We start from the raw sequence: 11,286 nt of genomic DNA, 5'->3' as shown, positions 1-11,286 counted from the left end.
CAGGGGCAAAAGAGTGAGAAGAAATAACAAAAAAACAACAGAAAAAGAAGGATATATTCCAAACTTGGGCATATCAAGGCACAATAAGTTCGATTCAGCAAAGTGGTAAAGATTCGGGACACGTTTGGAACTGTTTACGTTTATTGAAAAAACGACGCCACCTCAATGCCATATCAACATGATGTGCAATAAATATTTTTTGGCTTCAAACTCACTGTTTGGTATGCACGTTTATTAAAAAATGAAAATTAACGTTTTTGCATTTATTTCTCTTGGTTTTCGTGAAACTAGCTGTTGGTTCCTCCAATGCCTGGGCGTTTCACGAAACAAGGCATTGATGTGGACCTATATGTCTGCTGACGTTTCCCAAAGGTAGTGATCCAGTGCAACCCTGATCTACCATACTAAAGGTGGTTATCTTCCTCACTTCGATAACCTAGTGTTAAAGCACCAAAGAGAAAGACCTTCGCCGCTAGAGGAGAACACCAAGAGACCTTAGTCCAACGACGATTGGAGAGAGGATTCTTCGCCGGAGGGTGGAGTAGCTGCCGCCAGTAAGGTCTTCATTTTCTCCCTATATTCTCCCTATATTCTCTCTAATTTCACTTTGTTTTCTCTTTTCTCCTAACTTTTCGCAATATCTCTGTTTTCTTTGAATCAAAGTGAGTGTTGCCACAACTAAAGGTTTTAGAGAGAGGGGGAGAGAGTGTTTCTCTTATCTTTGATTTATATCTCTGATTTGCCGCCGGTATGTTCTATGAGATCTATTTTTGTCAATTACTGTTTTCTATTTTTCGTTTGTTATTTTGAGGTAGCATTTAGCTAAAGATTTGAGAAAACAAATGTACGTCTTTGTGACATAGAGGTTGCCTATCTTGTATGTGTTTGAAAAAAAAATGTATGTGCTTGAGAAAACAAACTATGTGTTTCCAAGAGATAGTAACCCAGTTCTAAAACACAAAAAAAAAAAAAACTTTGAATTAGAGTTACCTAGTTCTGTTTGTCCTATAGTTGTTCCAATGAGCAACATTGGCTAGCTGCCAGCAAAATGTGGTTTGTAGTTTGTACCAAGAATCAGATGTAGCATGGAATGCAGATATGATTGTGTGGATCTCATCCAAGTATTGGCTATATTTGCTGTCAACCTAAGCTAAAGAAAGAATAATCAGGATGATGTTTTTAAGTTAAAAGGATTTTAGGTGGATACACCGAATAACCAATATTTTAGGTGGTGGAGAAGTGTGGAAGTCAGTTAAGGAGAAGGTAAATTCAAGGACCAAATTTTCATGGTTGATTAGGTAACTGTGGTTTTTGGCCAAGAAAAAGAATATGAGGAAGCTCCTTGTTCTAAATAAAATGAATTAACAAGAACTTCAATTGTATCAATCTTTAAGTTGTAACTTGAAAAAAAGTAATACCAACGATTGATAAACCGATTAATGTTAAATTGAATCATATATAATAATTTGATTCACCAGCCCACCCACTAAATAGGTACGAACTGAACTATGACTTGGCAAATATAAAACATTGTTGATCTATTTTGATGGACACCAGTCAAAAGTAGTAAATTAAGACGTGCAATTTACTTGAGAGAGAGAGAGAGGGAGAGAAGAGTAAATTGAGACGTGAAATTTACTTGAATTTGGGCTTTGGTGGGCCCAAGCCAAGCCCAAATTGATTTACCTTGGCATGGTATCTTTGTTATTCAAAAGAAAAAAAAGAGGTCCAATAAAATGTTGGAAAGAAGATAGCTATTGGCAACTTTACATTTCATAAATGTAAAATAATTTCATGTTGTTTTGCTAAGTTTTCTTTTGAATAACATTAATAGCCATCATTCCCTTATAGGTAACAAAGAAAGATAGATAGAGATGGAGAGAGAGAGAGAGTCAAAGTGAATGTGTCGTATATCCACCGTTACTAAAGACTATATATGTTTTTATTAAATAACAACTTAAAATTTTAAATTTTGATATTATAACCTTAACAAAATTGATAAAAAAATATTTAATTAATTAAACGTATGTTAATAAATTAAATATCTTTTAGATGTTATTTATCAAATTTATCATTTCAAACATAAAACATGATAGAAATTATAAAAAATTTAAGAAAATGTTATATATTCAAATTTCAACCAAATAATCAGTTTCGGGTCTGAATTGGTTCAGGACAGGCAAGTGCAAGAACCAGCCCAATTATTAACCGGGACAAAACCATAACCATGGAACCAGACCCCATTATAATCGGTCCAATCTGTTCAGGTATATCAGATAGACATGACCCATTGACAGTCATATCTAAAGAGAGCTATCCATTGACTAAAAAGCAAAGGGTTGAATGTGAATCCCCTGATTTGTCGGTTGCTTAGGATGTTTGGTTAGGCCAGCTTATGGGAATCTATGTCGGTTTTGATCTTGTAGGGAGATGCATTCAAGTTGAGCTCGCATTCTATCACCCCTTGGGTTAATCTTTTACATTGACCCTTCAATAAAAATTTGCTACATCATCTTGAATCTATGGCAGGGATAGTGGTGTTCCAATCTTGCTTTCATCATCTTGAACGGGATTTATGATTTGAGATGGATGTCAAAAGTAGAGGGTCAAATACCATCTTCACTTGGATGGAGTGGTTCGGTTGTCACTACTCACCAAAAGGAGATAGGCTTCGGTCAAGGCAAGCCCGTACTCACACCATCCCAACAGCCTCTTTCAACCTTTGCATTGGGAATAACTTCCAATGAAATAAAGCACATGAGTAGGGAGATATTCCCAATGCAAGACTGTAAAGTCTTCTCGAACGGGCGTCGTCTGGATGGAAGCCCTGTTTGATACACCTAAGGGAATTTTCTCTCTCCAAGCACATGAGTAGGGAGATATTCCCAAATTTCTTTTGTTTTAAGAGAATTTTCTCTCTCCAAGTACACCACTCTCTTTGATACACCTAATTTGTAATTACTATGGATGTCAAAGGGCTGGGTTAAGTGGTAAACCTGCCTTAATATGGTTACATGTAACATTGTGAATATGGACTTTGTTGCTGTTTGGATTAACAAGGAGATGAATGTAAGACCTAGGGTTTTGGTAACTTGTAGTCATGGAAAGGTGTTAAGAGGCATTGGAGTTATGTCCCTAGGGTGGTGTCTTTGATACTAAAATGTAGAGTGCTCTCATGTGTTGTACCTTGGGGTTCTGTGCCCTTATATAATTGATATTAATAATCAAATTTAAAATAAAGTTAATATTGAGAAATTAATAAAAATAATGGTAATAATTAAATAATTAAACAATTAAATATTAATAATCTAATAACTAATTATTACTATTTTAATAACAATAATAATATTATTGTTAATTTAATAAATAATAATTATTATTTTATTCATATTTATCATTATGAAAATAATATTTTATTATTATTATTATTATTATAAAGTTTTAATATAATAAGAGCATGTTTACTAATAATAAATGATGAATAAAATGCACAAAGGGAAATTGGGGAATAAATAATAAAAATATTGTCATTCTGATGTTTGATATCTAAAAAAATAAGAGGTATTGAAACAACATTGAAAGTCATTTGCTTTGAAGGTATTAGAGATTGAGAACAGGTTAAAACAACAAGGCCTTGGATAGGCTATGCTTAATTACAAATGCCATACAACTCTTTGAGGTCAGTCAATGATAATTACCCGTGAACTTACACTTTGGGACAAATACCCTTCACTATTAAGTTAGACGACGAAACGCATTAATTTATCAAAATATTCACTTGAACTTTCTTTATTTAAAAATCTTTTGACCAATTAAGTGGTATCATAAACGTGGTAGTCAATCAAGTGTTATTTATCAAAATTTATTGGTGGGTTTTAATTGATCAAAACTCTTATGATACCATTTCTTTTCCATATCATAGATTTTCCCTTTTATTTTTCTTGTCATTTTATCTTAAACCATAATTGACACAAAATACTTTCATTTTCCAAAGGAAACCAGCTAGAATAACAACAAGGATCATTTTATTGACATACAAAAAAGTTTCTTTAAATCCTTGTTTTATTTTATTGACACGAATGTCTTTGTTCATCTTAAAATATAAAATTTATTCATTCCTTCAAACCAAACATAGCCTAAATACATATATATTGAAAAGAAACCTCTACCATATTATCTAAATATTGAATCCGGTCAGAAATATAAACCTATAGAACTTCAATATGATATTTAGAAAATCAATCGAACCATAAATCGTTCAAATAAATAATAAAAGGGTAATTTAGATATTTAAAAATTTTAAACAACTGAATGGGAATTTTTTCGAAGTAAACAGACAAAACTCTAAGATAGACCTGTTCCTGGGCTAGGCTTTGTGTATGAATCAACATAATGAATTCAGGCCCAAGCCTAAGCTCGACCGGACCATTAGGCCTAGGTCTTGAGCCCGAGTCTGACCCTCATATAAAGCCCGAAGCCCAAGCCTGGATAGAAATTTGAAAACATATTTTTTTTTCTTTTTTTTTATTTAATAAAAATTGTTTTATTTATATTAAAAACCTTCAAAACTAAAAAATAATAAAGATCTTACTATTACTTGAAAAACAAAGAGAAGAAGGGCAAAGAAAAAATATTGTATATATATATTTTATTAAATAAAATATATATTTTATTATTTAATATATAGTATCATGTCGGGCTTGGGCTTGGGCCAGGCTTTTTCGAGAAAGCCCAAGCCCGATTCGAAAAAAAAGTTAGGTTTGGTGCTCTAGGCCCAAGCCCAAACCCACATGCCTAAAATTATGACCAAACCCAACTTATAACTGGCCAGACCGAGCTGGGCCGTCGGGCTACCCGGCTCATGAATAGGTCTACTCAAAGGCCAAGGGGGCATTTGTGGCAAAGTGAAAGTTGAGGAAATCTTTGTGTTCAGGGGGTAATTGCTATTGACGCATATTTGGGGGAGTATTTTGTAATTTACCTAAAAGAGGGGAATGAGACAAACAGGCGGGAAACACTGAAAGAGAGACGAATACGAACAGACAGAAGTCACAGAACCAGAAGCGAGAGACGGAGAGAAATGAGAGGAGCCATCGGTGGGCGGAGACGCCCAAAGGACTCTCTGCAACATCGACTTTCGATCGACACTCGCCATTTAAGCACCATTCTTAACCGAGACTCCGACGCCAGTTTCTGCAGCAGCCGCCCCTCCAACTCTTCCATCGGGATAGGCCGCGCCACCCCCGGTCCCATTACCGATCGCGCCCATCAGGCCTCCGCCATCTGCGTCATCAACGCTTACCTCGCTTTCCACTCCTCCTCCACTGTCCTCAAGCCCCCTCTCCCCTCTGCCAAAGACATCACTGACACTATTCGCTTTCTCTTCACTCGCCTCGATTGGCCCTCTTTCAAACTCGAAGAAGATCTTCCTCTTCTCCTCAAACACCTCAATTGCCCCTTCAAACTCAACAAAATCCGCCCTCAAAGCTCCCGGCACTCTTCACTCCTGGCCTTCCCTTCTTGCCGTCATTCACTGGCTCGTCGAGCTTGCGCTCTACAACGATTACATCGCGTATTCTTCGACAACGACGACAAATTCACTCTTCCGAGATAATAGGGTTCTTTTTCACATCGTAAATTGCTACTCTCTCTACATCCGCGGCGACGATGATGGTGTTGAAGATCTCGATAATGAATTCAATAGACAAATGGAACAAGAGAGGGATGCCGCAGCTGAGAAAGTTAAGTCGTTGGGGAAAGAAGTGGCTGATCTTGAAGCCCAACTTGAAGCATTGAGGTCGGGGCCGTCCGAGAGGGAGGTGCTCGAGAAAGATAAATCTATGCTGGAGAAGGATGTGCAGAAGTTTCACACAATTGTTGAGGAGCTCACTAACGCAATTGTGATGGTGGAGAAGACTTTGAAGGATTAGGAGAAGGAATTTGACGCCAAACTCCAGGAGAATAAGAGGATTTCTGAGGAGAATGAGGAGACGGAGAAGAGGGTTGATGCGCAGACTGTGAATGCTAGGGATGCGGAGAGGATGAAGAGGAAGCTCCATGCTGTGGAAAGAGATATTGCGGAGACAGAGCTTGCGATGAACGATTGGGAGGAGAAATGCTGGGACCTTGATGCCACTCTAGCAGATAAGCTTAAGGAACTTGAGAATCTCTCAATTGAATGCCATCATGCTCTTAGGAGGTGAATTGCTGAGATTTGCTTGATGATTTGCATTTTGAATTGTTTTTGCCAATTCATCTCTAACTAGTGTGCTGGAGCTGCGTCAGTTATCTGATTTAGAAGGTATATTGCTTCATGATCTAAATAGGTCAGAAACCATTTTAGTTTTAATTTTATAATCGAAGCATTTTGGTTTGTGGGTTTCCTGAGCATTATTTGAAATTCCATTCCATTATAGCTTTTAGGGCTGGTTTATTCCTTGTGTAGAAATTAACATGAATGTTTTTGTTTTCATTTATTTTTGAATTTTCTGCATCAGCATGCGTAAAAAAAATACACGTTCTTGAACTGTGTTTTCGTTTTGAATATCAAAAGCAAGTTGGTTTTATTTAAAAAAAAATAATATTTTAAAATAATCAAAATTATAGTTTTCAAAACAGAAATGGATTTTGTAGTAAAGATATTATATAATTCATTTCTTTTTGAAAGGTAAGGTAAAATTTTTATTCCATTGAAAAAACACAAGGTACAACAGATTCCAGGATACAGAAAGACTAGATATTATATAATTCATGTAACATGATATTAAATAACAAGATGAAAACATAATCTTTAAATCAGAAATTTAACAACATGTTTTGGTTGATGGTGCGTACTGGCTCAGTTGGTAAGGTTCCTGGCTGGTTGTGGTTGAGACTCTTGAGACTTTGGGAAAAATCCCGCCAACACCAGGGTTTGGGGGTTATTGGTAGGCGGTAGGGGGACAGGCTATCCCTGTTCTGTGGCCCTATCAAGAAATAAAAAAAAAGAGCATATTTTGGTTCCAGTTTTGGAAGCAAACAACACATATAACCAAGAATCTGTTTTCTGTATTTTTGCTTTATTCTTGATTTTGGGAATCAATTTATTTTCAAATCAGATAGTTGCTGTAAACCAGGGCAAGGCCGGTGGCGTCTTGTTGTCCTTGTTGTTATTGTTGTTGTGGCCATCTCCATTTCTTCTCTTCTTCCTTGGGCCTCCATGATGGTGGTTGGCCTCTCCCCCAATGGCTCATTAGAACGTCACATCACATCTAGATTTGTTCATGGGCCGGGTAGCCCAACGGGCCGGCCCGACTCCCGGACGGGCTTGCGCATAGATATTAACCCGTGGGGTTGACCTTGGGCATAAAAGCTCTAGCCCAACTTTTTTACGGGCTGGGCTTGGGATTTTCCACAAATACCCAGCCCATCCAAGTGTAACCTATTCTAAACCCTAGCCGAATAACCCTTTCTTATTCCCTCTCTTTAGTCTTTATCTTCTATCTTCTCTCCTCACTCTCACTCTCAAGAATCGACGCGAACCCAGATAGGCAGCCACCATTCTCAGTCTTAGAGGCAACACGTGCGCTCAAGCACCGGTCGTCTCTCTCTCCGATGGTGAGTCTTCTCTCTCTCTCTCTCTCGTCTCCCTCGCAATTCTCATTCTCAGTTTCTCACTCAGTGTCGCATATTCTCTCTTTCTTAGGAACCGGTGCCACTAGTGAACTGTGGCGGTAAGTTCGCTCTCTCTCTCTCTCTTTCTCTCTCTTTGTGTGTGTTCCATCTTCTCAATGTTCTCATTCTCACCAGTGAACACCAGCGCCACCAGTGAACTCATTCTCACCTGTAAACACCGGCGCCACCAATGAAATCCAGCGAACTCATTGTCACTATTGAACACCTGCGCCACCAGTGAACTCCGTTGAACTCAAGATGCAATATTTAATAAAAGTGAAAAAAATCATTGTTAGGTCGGGCTTTGGGTTTTTTAAGAGGGCTGGGCTCGAGCCCAAGTTGTAGGCCCATTGATTTAGCCGAGCTCAGTCTCGGACCTGAAAAAATTCTGTTAATAAGGAGTAAAAGCCTGGCCCGAACCCGAACCGGCCCGACCCATGAACAGATCTAATCACATCAATGTGAGCCACCCAACTTTTACTACAGTTAAAGAAATCAGCCTCTCTAGTTGATAGATTGTTGTCCATTCAGTAACTGGTTTTACTCGCCCAAATTTTCTTAAAAGTTAATACATATTGGGTCATCGTTTTGCAAAGCAGAGTGCAACCATTTATCTATTTGTTTGCTAAAAAAACATTTGATGTTCTATTGACGGATTATTGTGGGAACTGGGTGACTAGGTCCTTGAAAAATTTATACACCCATCTCAACTATTGAGAAGGGAAAAATAAGGATTTTAAAATTTTAAAATTTTAAATGGATAACATGATGGCATGCATATATAAATGGTTTGTTAACTTGTCTATTAATTAGGGTAATTTAAGTCCGGTGATGGCATGCATATAGTAAGGTATTTTTAAGTCCATTTTATAGGACCTCAGGTCCTAACAAACTGTGAGAGCTGGCTCGTTTTGTTGGTGTATTAACTAATTTGTTCCAACGTTGATGCAGAATGGAATCCCGCAACCAGTACTTTGGATAAAAAGGATTAAAGGGAAATTATTACACATAAAAAAAAAAGAAAACAGAACAGAAAAAGGAAAAAACCTTCGCCCAACAGCCAGCACAACAGTGTGAGACCCCAACCCAAAACTTCTAGATAGCAAACACCCAGATAACCTTTCCTAAGAACAACAAAGCACAGGCCGAGACGAGCATAAAAATCTCTAAACACAAAAGCAGAACTGATCAACAGAAGTGTCTTCCCCTCCCACCTCTCCCTCTTCCTCTGATCGCTTTTTCTTTTCTTGGATCAGCCTTTACAGAAGCATCCATGTAGAACTCGTCCAACCTTCTTAATTTTCTACTTCCTGGCAAGCCCCCAAATTTGAGGGCCTCCTCAGAATTCATCAAGTAAAAATCCATCTCTTCTTTGCTAACTCATACCTCACTCTCATCTCTCAACCTTCCTGCCTCCAGCTCATATCTTTTCAAAGCTTCATTTGCGATCTTTTCTCCACCCCAAAATCATAAACCACACAAATTAGCCATCTGGACCTATCTTTCAATCAGAGTATCTTTAAAATTGGGCTTCACTGGTCCTTCAGGAGGCTCCAAAGCTCTAATACCCGGGACTGCTCATTTGCCACACTTCTCTTTTGAGGCTTCTACTAAAGCCTCCAATTCGCCCCTTTTCCCTCTGTAATCTGACTCCGGATCACCTGTTCCCAAGAACTCTGCTCACGTCTATTCACAACACACTACCCTGTAAATTGGGAATATTTCACCCTGTATAATAGCATTTAGGAGGATAAGATGTTCTCCATGTGTAGCTGCGATGTAATGTGGGTAGACGTGGATAGAGTTTGTGTGGGCAGGAGATCCAGACTCCTTTAATCTTCGGTATTTAGTCTTTACTCTTTCAATACTTTAGTTTTCAATTTTTCTCTTTTAAATTTGTATTTTTCTGATTAATTTCTCTAATTTTGGCATTTATCATTTTGTTTCTTCATCTTTTGAAATTCCAGTTATTTTCAGGGTTCACCTGAGTTGATCCGTTGGTCTGTTTTAGGGTTGGGGTATAGCCTTTTCTGACCCTATCCAGAATTTGAACCAATCCAAAATTGCCTTGACCCGACATGAACCTGATGCAGATAAGGGTGTCAATGGATCGGTTTTGGATTGAACCCCGTCCAGTCCAAAATCAATTTGGGTGGATTGGACAAACCAATAAGACATATTAGATTGGACCAATACGGTCCAAAATATTTATTCGATTGGATTGGACCTGGTCCATTCATAACAAATTTTTATTGGATTGGATTGGATTAAGCCAATATCTAGTCCATCGATATAAGATAAGAATATATGTGTCAATAGACCGGGTTTGGGTTGAATTTGAAACCAATTTAAATCAGAATGAATTTGAACAGATTGAACGGTCTAAACATTGAATTGGATCGGTCCAAAACATTTATTGGACTGGACCTAGTCCATTTATAATGAACTCACATTGGACTGGATCGGATTGGACAATTGGACCAAATCCATTCCAATTGACACCCCTCTGCAGACAGCCCAATTGCTAGGTCTTTCAAAAGTTGTTGCGTCCCTATTTTTTTGGGGGCTTCAAAAGGATGCAACAACCCAATTACTTATCATTGATTATTTTTTATGTTAAGGCTAGTGACTTTGGTTGCATGGTACAGTGAATGCAATATAGATTTTGGTACATTATTTTCTATGATAAAGGGTTAAAAACCATCACAATCCTATAATATATACAGAGAGAAAGAACTATAACAAAACCAGAGAAGACAATTTAATTTAACTGTTAAATCGATTATTTATGCTATTATCTGAAAGCTAGAAGGAGTACTAAAACCCCATCAAGACAAGAAAACATAATGTAGCACACTCCATCATTATTTTAGACCTTATTAACATTGACAATGTTGGGTTGATACAGAGATGAGCAAAAAGATATGAGAAAAGCAAAATTATCATGGAAATGGCTGAGCCTGAGGTGAAGGCGGAGGGCAAAGTTGGATACAATCATTTTTGTTGATCCAACATGTTCCACGAGGATCTGTTACGCAGCACCAGCATTTTTCGTTATTAGGTTTACATTGCATTGGAATACATGGCGGAATGTTTAGCTTTATACCACCCTTATTCATCTCCATGGGATCCATTCTCCAAATTTCCTCCTCTTTTTTGCCATCTTTTCTACCTGTTTCCGGTTTACCACAAAACATTAATGTAAGAATGATGTTGAAGATAAAGAACTCAACTAATTGAAAAAAAAAAAAGAGATAGATTAGAAATAGATGAAAGACCATATGCAAGAGCTTGGACTTACACTCATAAAGCGTAGAAAGACTTTGGAAGAGGTTGTGCCCATCATCGTTCCCGCTAACAGAGATAAGGTTATCCCCATCCCCATCCCATAGGGATTCCCACTTAGGAATGACAATAGGGCAGGGATCATATTCCCTGTCCTGCCCCTGATTCTGAAATTAACCCCCATCCCTATTCATGATCCTTGCTAGGGATAAAATTTGTCTTCCATCCCTGATCCCCGATGGGGATGGGTTTCTGGTGGGGATTCGAATCCCAAACTTAAATTATAGATAATGTTTTAAATATGTTTTGATATATATATATATATAATTGGGGTTGGGAATCTTAATT

The 11,286-nt window shown here is 37.7% G+C and overlaps 1 long non-coding RNA gene and 1 pseudogene across 1 annotated transcript; both read left to right on the top strand.

The window, feature by feature from the left end:
• Positions 1-377: 377 nt before the first annotated feature.
• Positions 378-10,921, top strand: LOC148846426 (uncharacterized). The gene is made up of 2 exons (XR_016101814.1): positions 378-559; positions 10,562-10,921. It is a non-coding gene; the product is annotated as an uncharacterized LOC148846426 (long non-coding RNA).
• Positions 4,973-6,325, top strand: LOC148846427 (kinetochore protein NDC80 homolog pseudogene; annotated as a pseudogene).
• Positions 10,922-11,286: the final 365 nt, after the last annotated feature.

This window comes from Nelumbo lutea, chromosome 7, assembly GCF_056320005.1.
Source record: "Nelumbo lutea isolate HS-2025 chromosome 7, American lotus-T2T, whole genome shotgun sequence".
NCBI classification, from domain to species: Eukaryota; Viridiplantae; Streptophyta; class Magnoliopsida; order Proteales; family Nelumbonaceae; genus Nelumbo; species Nelumbo lutea.
The sequence above is the reverse complement of the archived record's forward strand: the minus strand, read 5'-3'. Positions and strand labels throughout refer to the sequence as shown.